The sequence below is a fragment of the Aotus nancymaae genome, unplaced genomic scaffold (assembly GCF_030222135.1).
Source record: "Aotus nancymaae isolate 86718 unplaced genomic scaffold, 86718_ANA_hifiasm-v0.15.2.pri h1tg000053l, whole genome shotgun sequence".
Taxonomy (NCBI): domain Eukaryota; kingdom Metazoa; phylum Chordata; class Mammalia; order Primates; family Aotidae; genus Aotus; species Aotus nancymaae.
In genome coordinates this window covers 28,277,913-28,291,107 of record NW_026988467.1, presented here as the reverse complement: position 1 = coordinate 28,291,107, position 13,195 = coordinate 28,277,913, and the positions used below count along the sequence as shown (strand labels likewise).

General features: G+C 58.3%; 1 protein-coding gene across 2 annotated transcripts in view; it reads left to right on the top strand.

Annotated features, from left to right (window-relative positions):
* Positions 1–9,677: 9,677 nt before the first annotated feature.
* Positions 9,678–13,195, top strand: part of ADGRB2 (adhesion G protein-coupled receptor B2) — a 36,672-nt gene continuing 33,154 nt past the window's right edge. The window contains exon 1 of one of the 2 annotated variants that reach the window (XM_064363606.1): positions 9,678–9,736. The gene's annotated coding sequence lies outside the window, so the exon portion shown is untranslated. Of the gene's footprint in view, positions 9,737–11,202; positions 12,174–13,195 lie in introns of those variants that run through there. The other variant, XM_064363605.1, reaches the window with a different exon arrangement.

Here is a 13,195-nt window from a genome sequence, read left to right as displayed (position 1 = left end):
CTGATGGAAATGACTGGATTTGGGGTCTGCTTTTTCCTGCTAATCCTTGACTGAGAGCTTCAGGGAGGTAGGATGGAGGGTGAACTACCTCTGGTTCTCCAAAGCTGTTGGAGCAGAGGGGACTCTGAGTGACTCAAGGCTGCCCCTATTCTCTGGGACTTCTGAGTCTTGGCCTTCTTCAACCACAGAGTCCAAGACCCAGGGAGAGGTGGGGTTGTTTGAGTGTGGGGTGTACACAGATCTGCTGAGTCTCTGGGTCAGGTGTATGTGTGTGTGTACACTCCTGGGTGTGCACCAGTGGGCTTGTCCCTGAGCCCAGTGTCAGGGGCCTGTCCCAGACTCCTGTGCCAGGTCAGCTGTGCTGGGGAACGTGGTGTGTCTGAATTACGGCAGTGTGTGCATGCGCTGCCTCGGACTCCGGTGGTCCTTCCTGCACTCTAACTTGAGTCTCCAGCTCAGCCACAAGACACGGAAGCTCTCACAGCGAGCAGGCCCATTGCCCAAGACGGATGAGCTGCCCCCAAGCCCTCAGCAGAGCGAGAGCGTGAAGCCGGGCGCCGCTGGGTCCCTCCTGCTAACGGCCCATCCTCTCCGGCCATTGCCTCCCGAGTGCCCATTGAATGCCCGTGGGTCAGCGAGCGGGGCCGCTGGAGGAAGGGGTGGGCGTGCCCAATGCTGGCGGTGGGCCCGGGGTGCCTGGGAGGAAGGGGCTGTTTGCTCAGCCCCCTCCTAGCGCCCAGAGAAGGCCCTCGCGGGGCGGACACACAGCGCGCAGCGGGTGGGCGGTACCGGCCGTGGGGGGACACAGGGGCTGCTTAGCCCCCGGCACCCGCGCTCCCTGGCGCGGCGCCCCTTCTGCACACTCACACACACTCATTCCCACAGCTACACACTCACACACTCCAGCACTTGCAGGCGCAAACGCTTGCAGGGGCACACGACGACACAGACATCCAAGCACACACATGCATCGGCCAGAACACGGACACACAAAGGCACAGGCAGGCTCAGAGACTCGTCCCTGAGTCACAATAGCCCAGACTGGGATGCACACACACAGATGGGAACGCTCACCTGCACTTGCACAGACACACGGACACACCCGCACACCCCCCGCGGGGGTCCGAGCACACACGCGCCCCGGCAGACACGCACAGACACATGCAGGGCCGGGCACGCCGACACATGCAGACACAGGCTCAAATACACAGACTCGGTCCTAAAAATACGCACTTGCAGAGGCAAAGGCTTGTGCACAAGCAACCACAGACACACTGGCAGGCGACCCACGACACCGCGCTCCCTGCCACACTCACAGCCCATGCCAGGGCTCGCACACAGCCTCACGGAGTACAGTCATAAAACACCCCGACACACGCCACACACGCAGGCGCGCATTCGCGGACACACAAAAGCGCCGCACACACAATCGCGCAACGCAGACGCACTTGGGCCCCAGTTGCCTTTGAAATTCAAATTCGCGCTCCCTTCCGCCGCTCCCAGCCGCGGCGCGCCCCCACACACGGCCCGGGACTCGCGACGCCGCCTGCCCTGAGCCGAAATTAACATTCATTTCAGGGGAGACCCGCACAAGCTGTGCGAAGCGCAGGCGGCTTCCGGTGGTGGGGCCCTCTGTGAGGGTAAGGGGTAAGGGCACCATAGGAATAGGAGCCTCTGTCCCTCCATATGTGACCTTGACCCGGTGGCTGTGCAGCCTCAGGGTTCCCTCACGAGGGGGACCTCCAGTGGAAAGTCAGGCTCACAGCTGGCCAAGCTGGTTATAAGGGAGGGCCTGATGGAGGATTCAGCCTGGGAATAGGAGAGGGCTTCCAGGGGAGGATTACTTCCCAAAGTCTCCAAAGACAAGATCCCAAGGCCACAGATACAGATATGCAGACGTGCCCCACGGTGCATCCAAACCCCTCATCCAGACAGATATAGGACACCCAGAAACACATACCCAACAGTATCACACACAGACCTCCCTGGAAGTTGAGGGCCTGCCAGCACTGCCAGGCACACACAGAGACACGCACCGCAGGCTGGCACAGACACATGCCACTGACACACAGACGTGGTCACACTGGGGCCTGCGAATGCCATGCACCCTGACTCACCAAAGGCACAGACACACACAGGCCTGCAAACACTTTCCACACACACACACATACATACACACACAGGCTCAAGCACACACTGAACACAAGGAAACACTGCACTCTGGCTGCACACAAACTCCAATGACGTGCAAATACTGCCCTGTCAATACACCTCACATTTGCCCAGACACAGTAGAGGCCAAATCCCAGCGTCATATGTGTGTATGCGTTCTACCCCATACATACACACAGACAGAAAAGAAATGCATGAACACGCCACACACCCTGCAAACAAAGGCACACATTTGCACACGCAGCAGAGATCCCAGAGCCAGGTCCAGGCTTCTGACGTACAAAGTCTAGGCAGACACACACGAAAACTGCACACAGGCACGCCATAGACACACACAGACTCTCCCCCTACACATTGACGCACACAACCACCCACACGTGTACCGGAACTCAGCCCCACTCACTCCCACTCTGACACACAGAACGCTCACTTGGCAAGGTGCTCCAGGGCCCTCCCCTCCAACCACAAGGCTCTGGAGCCTTACACCCCTACCCATGCTCCATCTACAGGCCTCACCCCCAAGCCTGGGACCCTCTGAGGTCAGAGTTGTGCCAGGGTTGGTGGTGAGCTGGAAGCACCGCTCCCTAACTCTGCAGTGATTGCTTTATTACCAGCGTGGGGTGGTGTTCGTTCCTCTCCAGCAAGAGCGACAGATGTCCTCCTGGGGTGTGTCATTGTGTGGTCCTGTTGGTAAGGAGTGTGGTTGTGCCAGCCAGGGAGGCCTGTAGGTGTCACCAGTCCTGTGTCTCATCCTTCTCAGCACCCTCAGCAAGTCTGGTTGTCTCCCCCAAAACCAAGGGGTCCAGCCTCAGCCTCTTCTAGCAGGTGTCAAGCCCTGGGAGTCAGAACCCCACTAACCAAATCTCTCACCTCCAGGGAGCTGATCTTCTCTGGAAGATCAACTCTAATCTCAAAATAAATTGTTTCAAAAGTTGGTGCTTGGTCTGTCCTCTGGAGGGTAGCAAGGAGGACCAGGCCCAGCCAGGCCGAGGCAGAACTGAAGCAGGGCCTCGAGCAAACCCTGAATGGGGTGGAAGCCTGCTGCTTGTCTCAGCCTCTCTGTAAACCAGTTTCCTCATCTGTGAAATGTAGGTGACCAGACTGATTGCAAGGGTTGTTCTGAAGGCTCATTTGAACAATAAGTGGAGAGCAGCTGGCACAGTGTGAGGCCCACAGAGGGGCTTGGCTGGATGAGCCGGTGCCTCCAAATCTCTAGGTCACTGCACCCCTGCCTGCTAAGTCCATGTGTCCTGCTTGGCACAAGCCCAGTTCATCAGGATCCAGGTGGCACGGAGCCCAGGAGAGAGGACCTGGGGCATCCCAGGCAGTGAAACACACTGCCCCCCTCCCCCGCTACTGCCAGAGTGCCCTATGCCTGCTGAGAGTGTCCCAGCCCCTCCCTGAGGGATGCTCCTCACCCCCGCCCATGGCAGGAAGCTGGGAGCAGCTCTTCTTAGGTGCCTCTGCCTCCTGCATATCCACCAGCCTCAGGGTGTGGGTACAGGGGATGGTGCTGCCATCCCTGGCTGTCTGGAATGGCTGCCAGGGCTCATTGACCTTAAGGCCTACAGTAGGGGAGTGTGGGATTAGACCTTAGGAAGAATTTGCCAAGGGGAAGTGCCTGGGCTCCCTCCTGTGAGGGACTGTGTCTGACCTCAGTCTAGAGCCAGAGGTGGTAGTACTAATCAATAAGCCAGAGGTATCCCTACTGGACCAGAAAAATGGAGAGGGCTTGTGTCCTGGGGTTGTGTGTACATGCTTATTTATATACTTGTGAATCCCAGTCAAGTATATATGTCTATGGACCGGCAACTGTCAGTATGTAGATATGGCTTTATCTGTACATGCAGATGTGTGTGTGTGTGTGTGTGTGTGTTTACACAGACATGGAAGGCCAAAAAGGAAGAGGAACTTCCAAATAAGGAGAGGAGGTGCTGCAGAGAAGTGGATTCAGATTCAGTTTCTCTCCAGGGATCCCCCCCACACACACTGTCCCTGTCACTCTGGCAAAACCTTGGCTCCTGCCTCCTTCTCTGCAATGATCTCAACAGATAAGAGCTCCTGCTGGTACACCTCTCTCCCTTTTGGGGACGTGGGGGTTGCTGGGAAGGTGTTAAGGTTAGGGACCCAATTTTGAGTGATCTCCATGTCCCCAGAACCCAGTCCACCCATAGCCCCAGTAAGTCTGAAAGGGGCCCACATTCATGCAGATGCCATCTACATGCAGATGGCATCTGGGCATAGCACTGTGTGAAGCACTTCCTCTTTTTCATCTGATGTGAACCACATTAGCTCTGCTAAGTTGGGATCATTGTTTCCATTTTACAGAAGAGAAAACTGAGGCTTGGATATCATAAGTGATCTGCCCAAGGACACACAACTGGTGAGGGACAGAGGCAGGAATCCAGGTCTGTGTGGCCTCAGAGGCTGAATCCTTTCTGGTTCATCACGTGGAAAACTGTGAACCAGTGTTTTACTGAACAAACATCAGTCAAGGGTCACAGATCGAAAGCTCTGTGAGAGCAAGGTGTCTGCTTGCCATTTCACCATTCGTTCACTCAGCAAATATTTGCTGAGTACTTACCTTGTACCTGGTGCTGCGTGCCACGGGCTCCAGCTGTGAATGGACGGACAAGATCCCTTACTTCATGGAACTCACAGTCCGGGGGGCAAAAAACAGGTGACATGTGTGTAAATAAACAACGTGTTTTCAGAACAATGAGTACTGCCAAGGAAATATAACAGGGATATGGGATGAAGCAACTCGGGGTGGGGCAGGGCTAGTTTAGGAGAGTGGTCAGGGGAGGCTCCCTGGAGGAAGTGATGATGGAGCTGAGACCTTCTTGATAAGCAGTCAGCCATGGGAATTGCTGGGGGAAGGGTTTGGAGTTTTCTAAGAGCAGCAAGGAGAACTGTGTGGCTGCAGCATAGTGTGGGGTGGGGGTAGGGGACTGGAGATGGTCTGAGAGCCTGCTAAGGGCCAGAACATACAGGGTCTGGAAGACCACATTGTCAAGTGCAGTGGGAAGCCACTAGAAGGCTTAAGAGGTACCCTGATTTACATTTTTAAAGAGATGGCTCAGTGGGCTCCAGGAGAATGAACTGGGGTGGAGGAGGTAGGAGTGGGAGCTCAGAAATTAAGTAAGGGAGAATCTAGGCACTGAATGATGGTGGCGTGGACTGTTGGCAGTGGGGATGTAAAGAGTGGAGTTAGATCTGGGATATTTTGGGAGGTAGAAGCAACAAGACTTGCTGATGGCCGGGATCCCAGTGCCTAGAACATAGTAGACTCAATAAATATTTGTTGAATAAATGAATAAAGGAGCCAGGCTCTATATACACTTGTGTGTACCCTCTGGTATGAGGCATGTATGTTAAGCTCACCCAGGACCCTAAAGGGCTGCTCTATCCTCTGCCCTAGGGGCCAGAAAATGCAGGCACTGCTCAATGAGTTGCACACAAACCAGGCATTTCTGGGAGGATTTGGCTAGGGAGCAAGGCATCCTCCCTTCTTTCCCCAGTCTGCAGCAGCAAGAAAATGACAAACACTCAACCTGGGTTGCCCCAGGCTCCTAACCCATTTGGCATCTGCAGCAGGAAGGATGGAAGCTAGACATGCAGGATTTCCCACAGGCAGAGAGGGCCAGTCCACCTTTTCCAGGATGGCCTCCAGGATGCATGCCACTCAGAGTTCTCAGGTGTTGGTCATACGAACTCTGGGGCAGAAGATTGTCACATGGATTTGGGTGTCTTTATGGACATGTTATGAGCTCCTGATAGGTGTCTGGGGTAGGGGCGGGGCTGGAAGGAGACCTTGGCACCCACAGCTCTGGGTGGCCCTAGAGGGTGCCTATTTGAATGGCAGTGGTGAACAGGGCTGAGTGAGGGGTGCTCCTAGGTCCCACTGGCTGGAAGAAAACCTGCCTAGGCTCTGGGCCAAATAAATCACTGGGAAGGGAAGAAGAACATTTTCTCATCTGTTTAAAGGGCAACGAAGCATAGCTGCGGCCAGCCCAGCGGGAGGCAAGGCTGAGGCCAGGCGGGTGAGGCCAGGGCAGCTCCCTTCCTCGACACACCATCCTCTCCTGAGCAGCCCTATGGGCTTAGGCTTTGAGAGCTGTCTGCCTTCCCACTGGGCCATTGATGGTTGTTATTGTTGATAAAAATATTGATTAATTGGTAACAAAATAATTACTTACAAAGACCCCTTCAGGGACACAGCCCTTGCTAATCCATCTTTTATCTCACTGGATCCCAGGCTGAGATCATTTATGCCATTTCCCAGATAAGGAAACAGAGGCCCAGAAAGCTGAAGGAACTTTCTCAAGGTCACCTAGCAAGGCAGGGTGACAGCAAGGCAGTTGCCCTTGTGGGGTGGGTCCCCATAATCCCATCAGAGGTTCCAGAGGGGGCCCAAATGGGGCTAAAGGGCTGAGGTCATTGTCCTTTGTCCAGCTTAGGGGGCTCAAGGGGATGTCCCTTTATTCTGCCCAAGCCCTTTGCACTCAGGCTCTGGCCGGTACCCCTTCCCATGCCCAGTCTCTGCCCCGGGCTCCCTGGAGGCCCCTCCTGGGGCTAAGACTTGCTCTCTTCACCCCCACCTGAGCATCAGATAAGTAATTTCTCTTCAACCAGCTGGATTTGAATATGGAAACGATTTGTAATTACTCCAAGTCCTCCTGGGTGGCATTATTACCAAAGTGAGTCTGGAAGGGCAGGGGTTCCTGGGAAAGGAGGTGGGGAAACCCTGATTCAGAGAGGTGCCTCCAGGGAGAGCCTTCCAGAGGTCAGCCCTAGTCTCGCCTGCTCACTCCTATGCAACCCTGGGGAGTCCTGCTCTCCCCACACAGCTCCCACAGCTCCTTTTGCCTTGCTGATCTCCCCACCTTGCCCCAGTGAGATCCTGGGTATGGGACACCATCTCTGTCAGTCCCTTACTCTGTCTGACCACCTGTCTTTCCCTGGGTGTACATTTTTGTGGCTGATCGAAGGGGTCAAGAAGTCAGAGGGCTACCAAGGAACAGAGAGACACAAAAACCACTGCTGTCTATCTGGAGCCAGTCCCTCCCATCACCTCTCACTCAGCTGCATCCTGGGGGAGGAGGAGGGGGGCTTCAGGGATCCAGCTGCATTACATCTGCAAGAGACCTGCCTGGTTTTCTCTGGGCTCTGGGCTCTAATATGCTAATTATCATGAATATTCATAAAGAGGGAAGCAGGCTCCTTGTAGGAGAAGGGTGGGTTCTCTGTAGGAGAGGAGCTTGGACAGGGTCCTGGAGATTTCTAAGGGGCTTGCATCCTTATGGGCAACCCATGTCCCCACCACTTTTCCCACTTTTCCCCACCTCCTTGAAGCCCCAGTCTCAGTAACCCCACTGCCCTTCCCAGTGCCCATGTAAGGAGGGGGCCCAGATTTCCCACTGCCCTGGGATGGCTCCCAACACACTTTGCAGCTGGCAAGGCCTGCCTGGAGTGGCTTTCACAGTAGCAGCTGAGCCTTGAAACCCAGAGACGTCTGGGTGTGTTTGAGGGTGCCCAGCAAACCCTAGGAGCCCTGCTTGCCAGTGCTAGGCCAAAGGCACAGGCCTCCTTGGGCATCCACAGGGAAAGGGAAGGTGCCGGCCCAGTCCTCCTCCCTGCCTCATAAGGCCTCATAAATTCTCTTAAGGTGACAGGTGAGATTCCTCCATCGCCCCTTATTACCTCCTTCCATTAAAGTCAATAATCTCTCACAATCACTCACAACAAATGTCACCAAGGCTGCTGGAGGTGGGAAACACAGAAAGAGGGAAAAGAGGGTGGTTCTCAGCCTCTTCCTGGTACTACCCCTGGGAAGAGGTAGGCTTTTTTCATCTTGTCCCATCTCGGGGGTGACACAACTCAAGGGGCATCCGTGGAGAGGTGGGGTTGGTATTGGCTGGACTGAGGATTTCTTTGCCCTGCAAATTTGGCCCTTCCTGGCTGGTGAACCTTCCAAAAGTATGGTCCTGAAACCATCCCACCCTCATCGCAAAGCTGAAACCATCCCACCCTTATTGCAAAACTGCCCCCTGCTGGTTTCTTCTCTGAGGAAAGCCATGGGATTAACCTACTTGTGTTGGCTGCAATGGTGTGTCCCCGGTCAGCCTACCTTACTGATGGCAAAGTGCCCAGGCCACAGATCGCCTGACCAGGGCCATGAGCCATGGGCATCTCCCTGTGTACCGTCTGAACCATGTGGGCTCAGGCCCCACCCAACTGTTTCTGGGCACAGTGCCAAGATGAGGAAGGGGTGGGTCTTTACATCTCTGCAGCTTCCACACAAACAGATGCAACATGGGGGCGCCCCTGGCACAGGGAAAGGCACTTATGGGAATAGACGGGGACTCAAGAAAACATGTAACACACTGCACACGTGTAGCATCCCCGTGCCTAGGGACGTGCAACATTGCAGTTTATGGTATGCATCAAACATGTCACACTGCAGTATATATATGTGGCTGCTACATATGAGTTACCCACAGTCCTCAACACACATGTGGCACCTGTAAGCTTGCATACATATAGCTTCCCTGAGCACAGGAACAAGCAACATGCATTGAGGACCTGGGCAGATGTTAATACACCATGCATGTGCGTAGCACTTGCATGCACCTACCCAGGCAACATGGCAGTGCACACTTAGGGCACCTGTATGCATATGCAAAGTTAAGCGCACATGACTGGCACTTGCATGCACAGGGACATGCAATATGCAATGCACACGGGAAGGCGAGCAAATGCTTCAGCCCGCAGGGCCCGGGAGACCCTGGCGGGGCGACATGCCTCCGGCCTGGGTATCGCTGGAGGGGCGTCGCGGATCGCCTCATTCTGCAGTCCGGGAGGCGGCGGGCGGGGCGGGGGCTTACCCAGGGCTTCTCCCGCGCCGGCGCCTGGGGCTCAAGGCAGGGAGGTGGGGGGCGCGCTCGGCTCGGCTGGCGCTGTTCCCCCTTTAACAGGAGGCGGCGCGCGTCGCCCCCGCCCCCCCGCCCCTTCTCCCGCGGCTCCTCGCGCCCGGCCCGGCGCGCGCCCCCTCCCGGGCCCGGCCCGCGCAGGCGCCGCGTCCCGCCTCGGCCGTCACTCGGCCCTGCGCGCGCTGCGGGCAGCGGCCGGAGCGGCCAGAGGAACCGGGTTCGGCGGCAGCGGCGGCGGCGCTCGGAGACCGAGGAGGATGCGGCACCGGCTCTCAGAGCTCGGGGCTGCGGCCGCCGCCTGCAAATAGGAGGCGGCGCGCGGCGCGGGCGGTGTTCGGGGCGGGGGAGCGGGGGGCGGCGCGGCGAGGAGGCGGCGGCGGCGGCGGCGGTGGCGGCGGCGGCGGCGGCGGCAGGAGCCCGCGCCCGGCCCGGCGCCCGCCCGCCCGCCCCGCGCTGCTCCGCGGCGCCTTTTCTGCACCCGCTGCCCGGGGGAGCGGCAGCCTCGGCCCTCCGCGCGGCTGCAGCTACCTGCCCTCCGTCCGGCCCGGTCCCCGACTTAGGGATGGCAAACTTGCGCCCCGTGGCCGCCCCCGCCAGCGCCGGTCCCCGCTCCTGCTGCTGACGGCGCCCAGGTGAGTGCTCGGCCCCAGACCCAGACCTGGCCTCGCACCGAGCCCTCCCGGCGCGGTCCCGAGTTTCCGCACCGGCCCGGACTCGGGGCGCTCTCCCTCACCCGTCTCTGCTGAATTCTCCCCCAGCCCGAACTGAGTTCGTTCAGCGTTCACCCACCCCCATCTTCTGGGGAACTCCCAAGCCTGGGGCCGAGGACCCCTTAATCGCTGGTGAATCTCTAATCTCTGCCCGCCCCCCCTCCCAGCCTGGACGGACCCTCTTACCCATCTATGCTAAAGTCTCTCCTTCCAGAATCCTGACACAGACCGTGCCCCCTTTGCTGTCTCGAGCCTTTCCCTATCTCTGCCTGGATCCGTGCAGTGCGTCCCCCACCTTGATTAGAGCCCCCCCCCATTAACCTGCAGCTCAACTGTGTCTCCCCCTCCATCTCTCTTCCCAATATGAATGCCTGCTCCTCTCCTCCACTTCATCTCTGCTCGAAGTCTTTCCAGTCCCCATCTATGTCTGCCCATAGTTACTACCCTCCCCCGCGCCTGTACCCCTACCATGCATCTTCTCTATTTCTGCCCCGAGTGCCCCCTCCCCCATATCTGCCCGGAGTCCCGCCTTCCCTCGCCAATCTTGCTGCAAGTCCCCTCCCCCCCAGCTTGGAATTGGGGCCGTGTCTCCCGTGTCTGCTCTGCGCCCCCTCCCCTCCAGCTGAGAACCCGACTGGACCCGCATCCCTGACTTCCGTGTCCATCTTTGGCCGGAGTCTATCTGTCCATCCCCCATCCCTATCCTCCCACCCCTGGTCATAGAATTGGGCACCAGACGCACCCTCCCGCAGCCCCAGGGCCGGCATGATCGAGAGGGGGCTGTAGGCTGTGAAGTTGGCGGCCACTCCCGCAGTCCGCTCGGTCCGAGGGCACAGCCGCGGGAAGTCCTCCGCGCCGCGGCCGGTGCAGAGCGGGCGACGGATCTGTTGCCCGCGGGGGGGAGGGGCGCCCGGGCCGAGAGATGCCGCCTCCCTGCCCGCCTCGCCAGCTGCCGGCCGGGCCCCTGGGCGTCCTCTGGCGCCCCCTGCCCGAAGCCCGGGACCCACCACCCCTTCTCCAGCGGGCAACCCCGGGTTTCCGCAGCCAGAGTATTAGCTGTGGCTGCGGGACTGACGCTGGGAAATCCCTGGGGAGAGGAGATTGGTGGGCCAGGGCAGGTGCCTCCGCGTGCTAGCCATGCCCAAACACTCCTGGTTGTCAGGCCATATGTTCTGGGGGTGGGATGGGTGGGGTGGAGGGCTCACCCCAGCAGCAAGTCAAGAGTCCTTTGAGCCTTCAGGCACAGACCAGTAGGACTGGCCGCGGGCTCGCCGGCTCCAGGACCTGGTCGAGCTTGTTTGTGCTTGGTCAGGTGTTGCCAGGGAGCCTCTACCCCATGGCATTTCCCATGAGGGGAGGGCTGGGGGCAAAGGTGAACTCTGCCTGGTGGCATGGAGTAGGTTGTGGGGGAATCCATCTGATCCTGGGACAGAGCAAGCACCTGGGGAGTATCCTCTGCACTGCTACCGGGGTGAGGGTCCGTGTAGACTCTGCACAGGATATGCCCTGCTGATGGTAGTAGGGAGGTTAGGGAGGGTCTTCTCTGGATGTAAATTGAGAGATTAGATCTTCCCCTCTTCTTCCCTCTCTTCTCCTTCCCCTCTCCCTTCTGCCCCCTTTCTGTAGTACTCTTCAAAGGACATGTCTAGTCTGGGGTGTGTGTGCGTGGTCTGCATTTCTGTAACACAAAGTGAGATCCCATCTGGTCTCTGCCCCCATACCTCTCTCCCTCCCCACCCTAGGTAATGAAGCTGAGTAAGTAGTTAGGAACTCAGCTTTCAGTCAGATGACCTAGGTTCAAAAGTTGTGGGACATGGGCAAGCTACTTAATCTTTCTGAGCCTCAGTTGACCCTCTATAAAATGGGTCAGTGATCACTGCCTCATATAGCTGTTGGGAGAGTGAAGTTAGGTTGTTTCTATAGGGTATCTAGCACCTAGCAATGCTCAATCATGATAGGGGCATGTTTCTGTTCAAGGCCAAGGTCAGGCCCCTCTCCACTCCATTCCAAATCCCAAAGGAGAAAAATGAAAAACATGTTTCAGTGGCTTCAAACCAATCCCCAGAATAATAAAGACAGAAACACCTTTAGCCCCCGTGCCCTCTTCCCACCTCCCCCAAAGTATGGGTGCAGGGGAAGCTAGCTGGTGACTGTCAGTTTCCCTCATTTCCTCCCTGGTCCTGCAGCTTCCCACTATATTTCTCTAGGATCAGCTCTGGCCAGAGGGACATCAGTGAAAGCCAGGTCAAGGTCTCTGAGGTCTTGGTTCAAGTGTAGAGGCTGCAGAGGTGGGAGAAGTACTGAGAAGAAACCCCAGTCGGAGTCCCTGAAGGCAGGCAGCCCGTTATGGGGAGCCCAGGTGGGAAATCAGTCACTCAGCCACAAAAGAGCCTCTACCCTCCCCCAGGAGGTCAGACACCATCAGGAACTTCCCAGGGCCCTTCACCTCTGGTCAGAGTTAGCAGGGCCACCTGGCCTGAGGGCTTGAGGAGTTTGAAGAAAACTGGCTTTGGCCTGAGTGGCTTGGGGGAATGGAAGGTGGCGGGGAGGAAGGGGACTCGAACCTGTGATGGCTGGAAGTCCTCTGGGCAGTGTGGCCGGACCTGGGTCCCACTGCGGAGTGGCAGCCTCCTCACCACCCGCCTGCCCCGGCAGCCCTGACATTGGGGAACAAAAGCGTTCGGTTCCTGTAGCAACGGTGGCTCCAGCTGCTGCAAAGTTCCGGGGAGGCGGGCGGAGGGCGGCTGAGTCACCGCCCCCTCCCCCCGCAGCCCTCGCGGCACCGCCCCCAGGGGCCGAGGGCTGCCCCTTGTCCCCCTCCCAGTTCTGTCCGCCTTTTCCTCCTTAAGGAGGAACCCCCTCCCGCAAGAGATCGACCCTCTCTGGCAGTTGGAGCGGGAGGGCTGCACCGAGGGGGTCGCTCCTTCCCCTCGGCAGGGTCCCCCGGCTCTGGAGGCAGGATGGAGGGTGTGCGCCCTGCGGGGTGACCGAGCTCTGGGAGAGCGGCCCCTGAGGACCCTGTCCCCGGGTCAGTGCACTGGCAGAGGCCCCGAGTGGGGGTCCCCGCCTGCGTGGCGGCCTGGGCAGGGCGGGCGGCGAGCGCCCGGGAGGCTGAGGGTGAGTGACGGGCGGGCGAATTGGAGCTGCCAGGTGGATAAACGCGACGGATGTGCGCGTCGCCGCGCCCCCACCCCCGGCCCGCCCCTCCCCCGCCGCCCAGCGATGAATGGGAGTCATCCTGGGAATCCCAGACCGGCCCTGGCCCCGAGAGACTCCTCCCCCGCCGCTCTACCCACCAACCCTTCAGTCTTGCCTTGGCCCTTTTAGCAGCTGAAAGCCTTGGAGTCCTTTATTGGTGCCGAAGGGAAGCAGGGGAGGCCT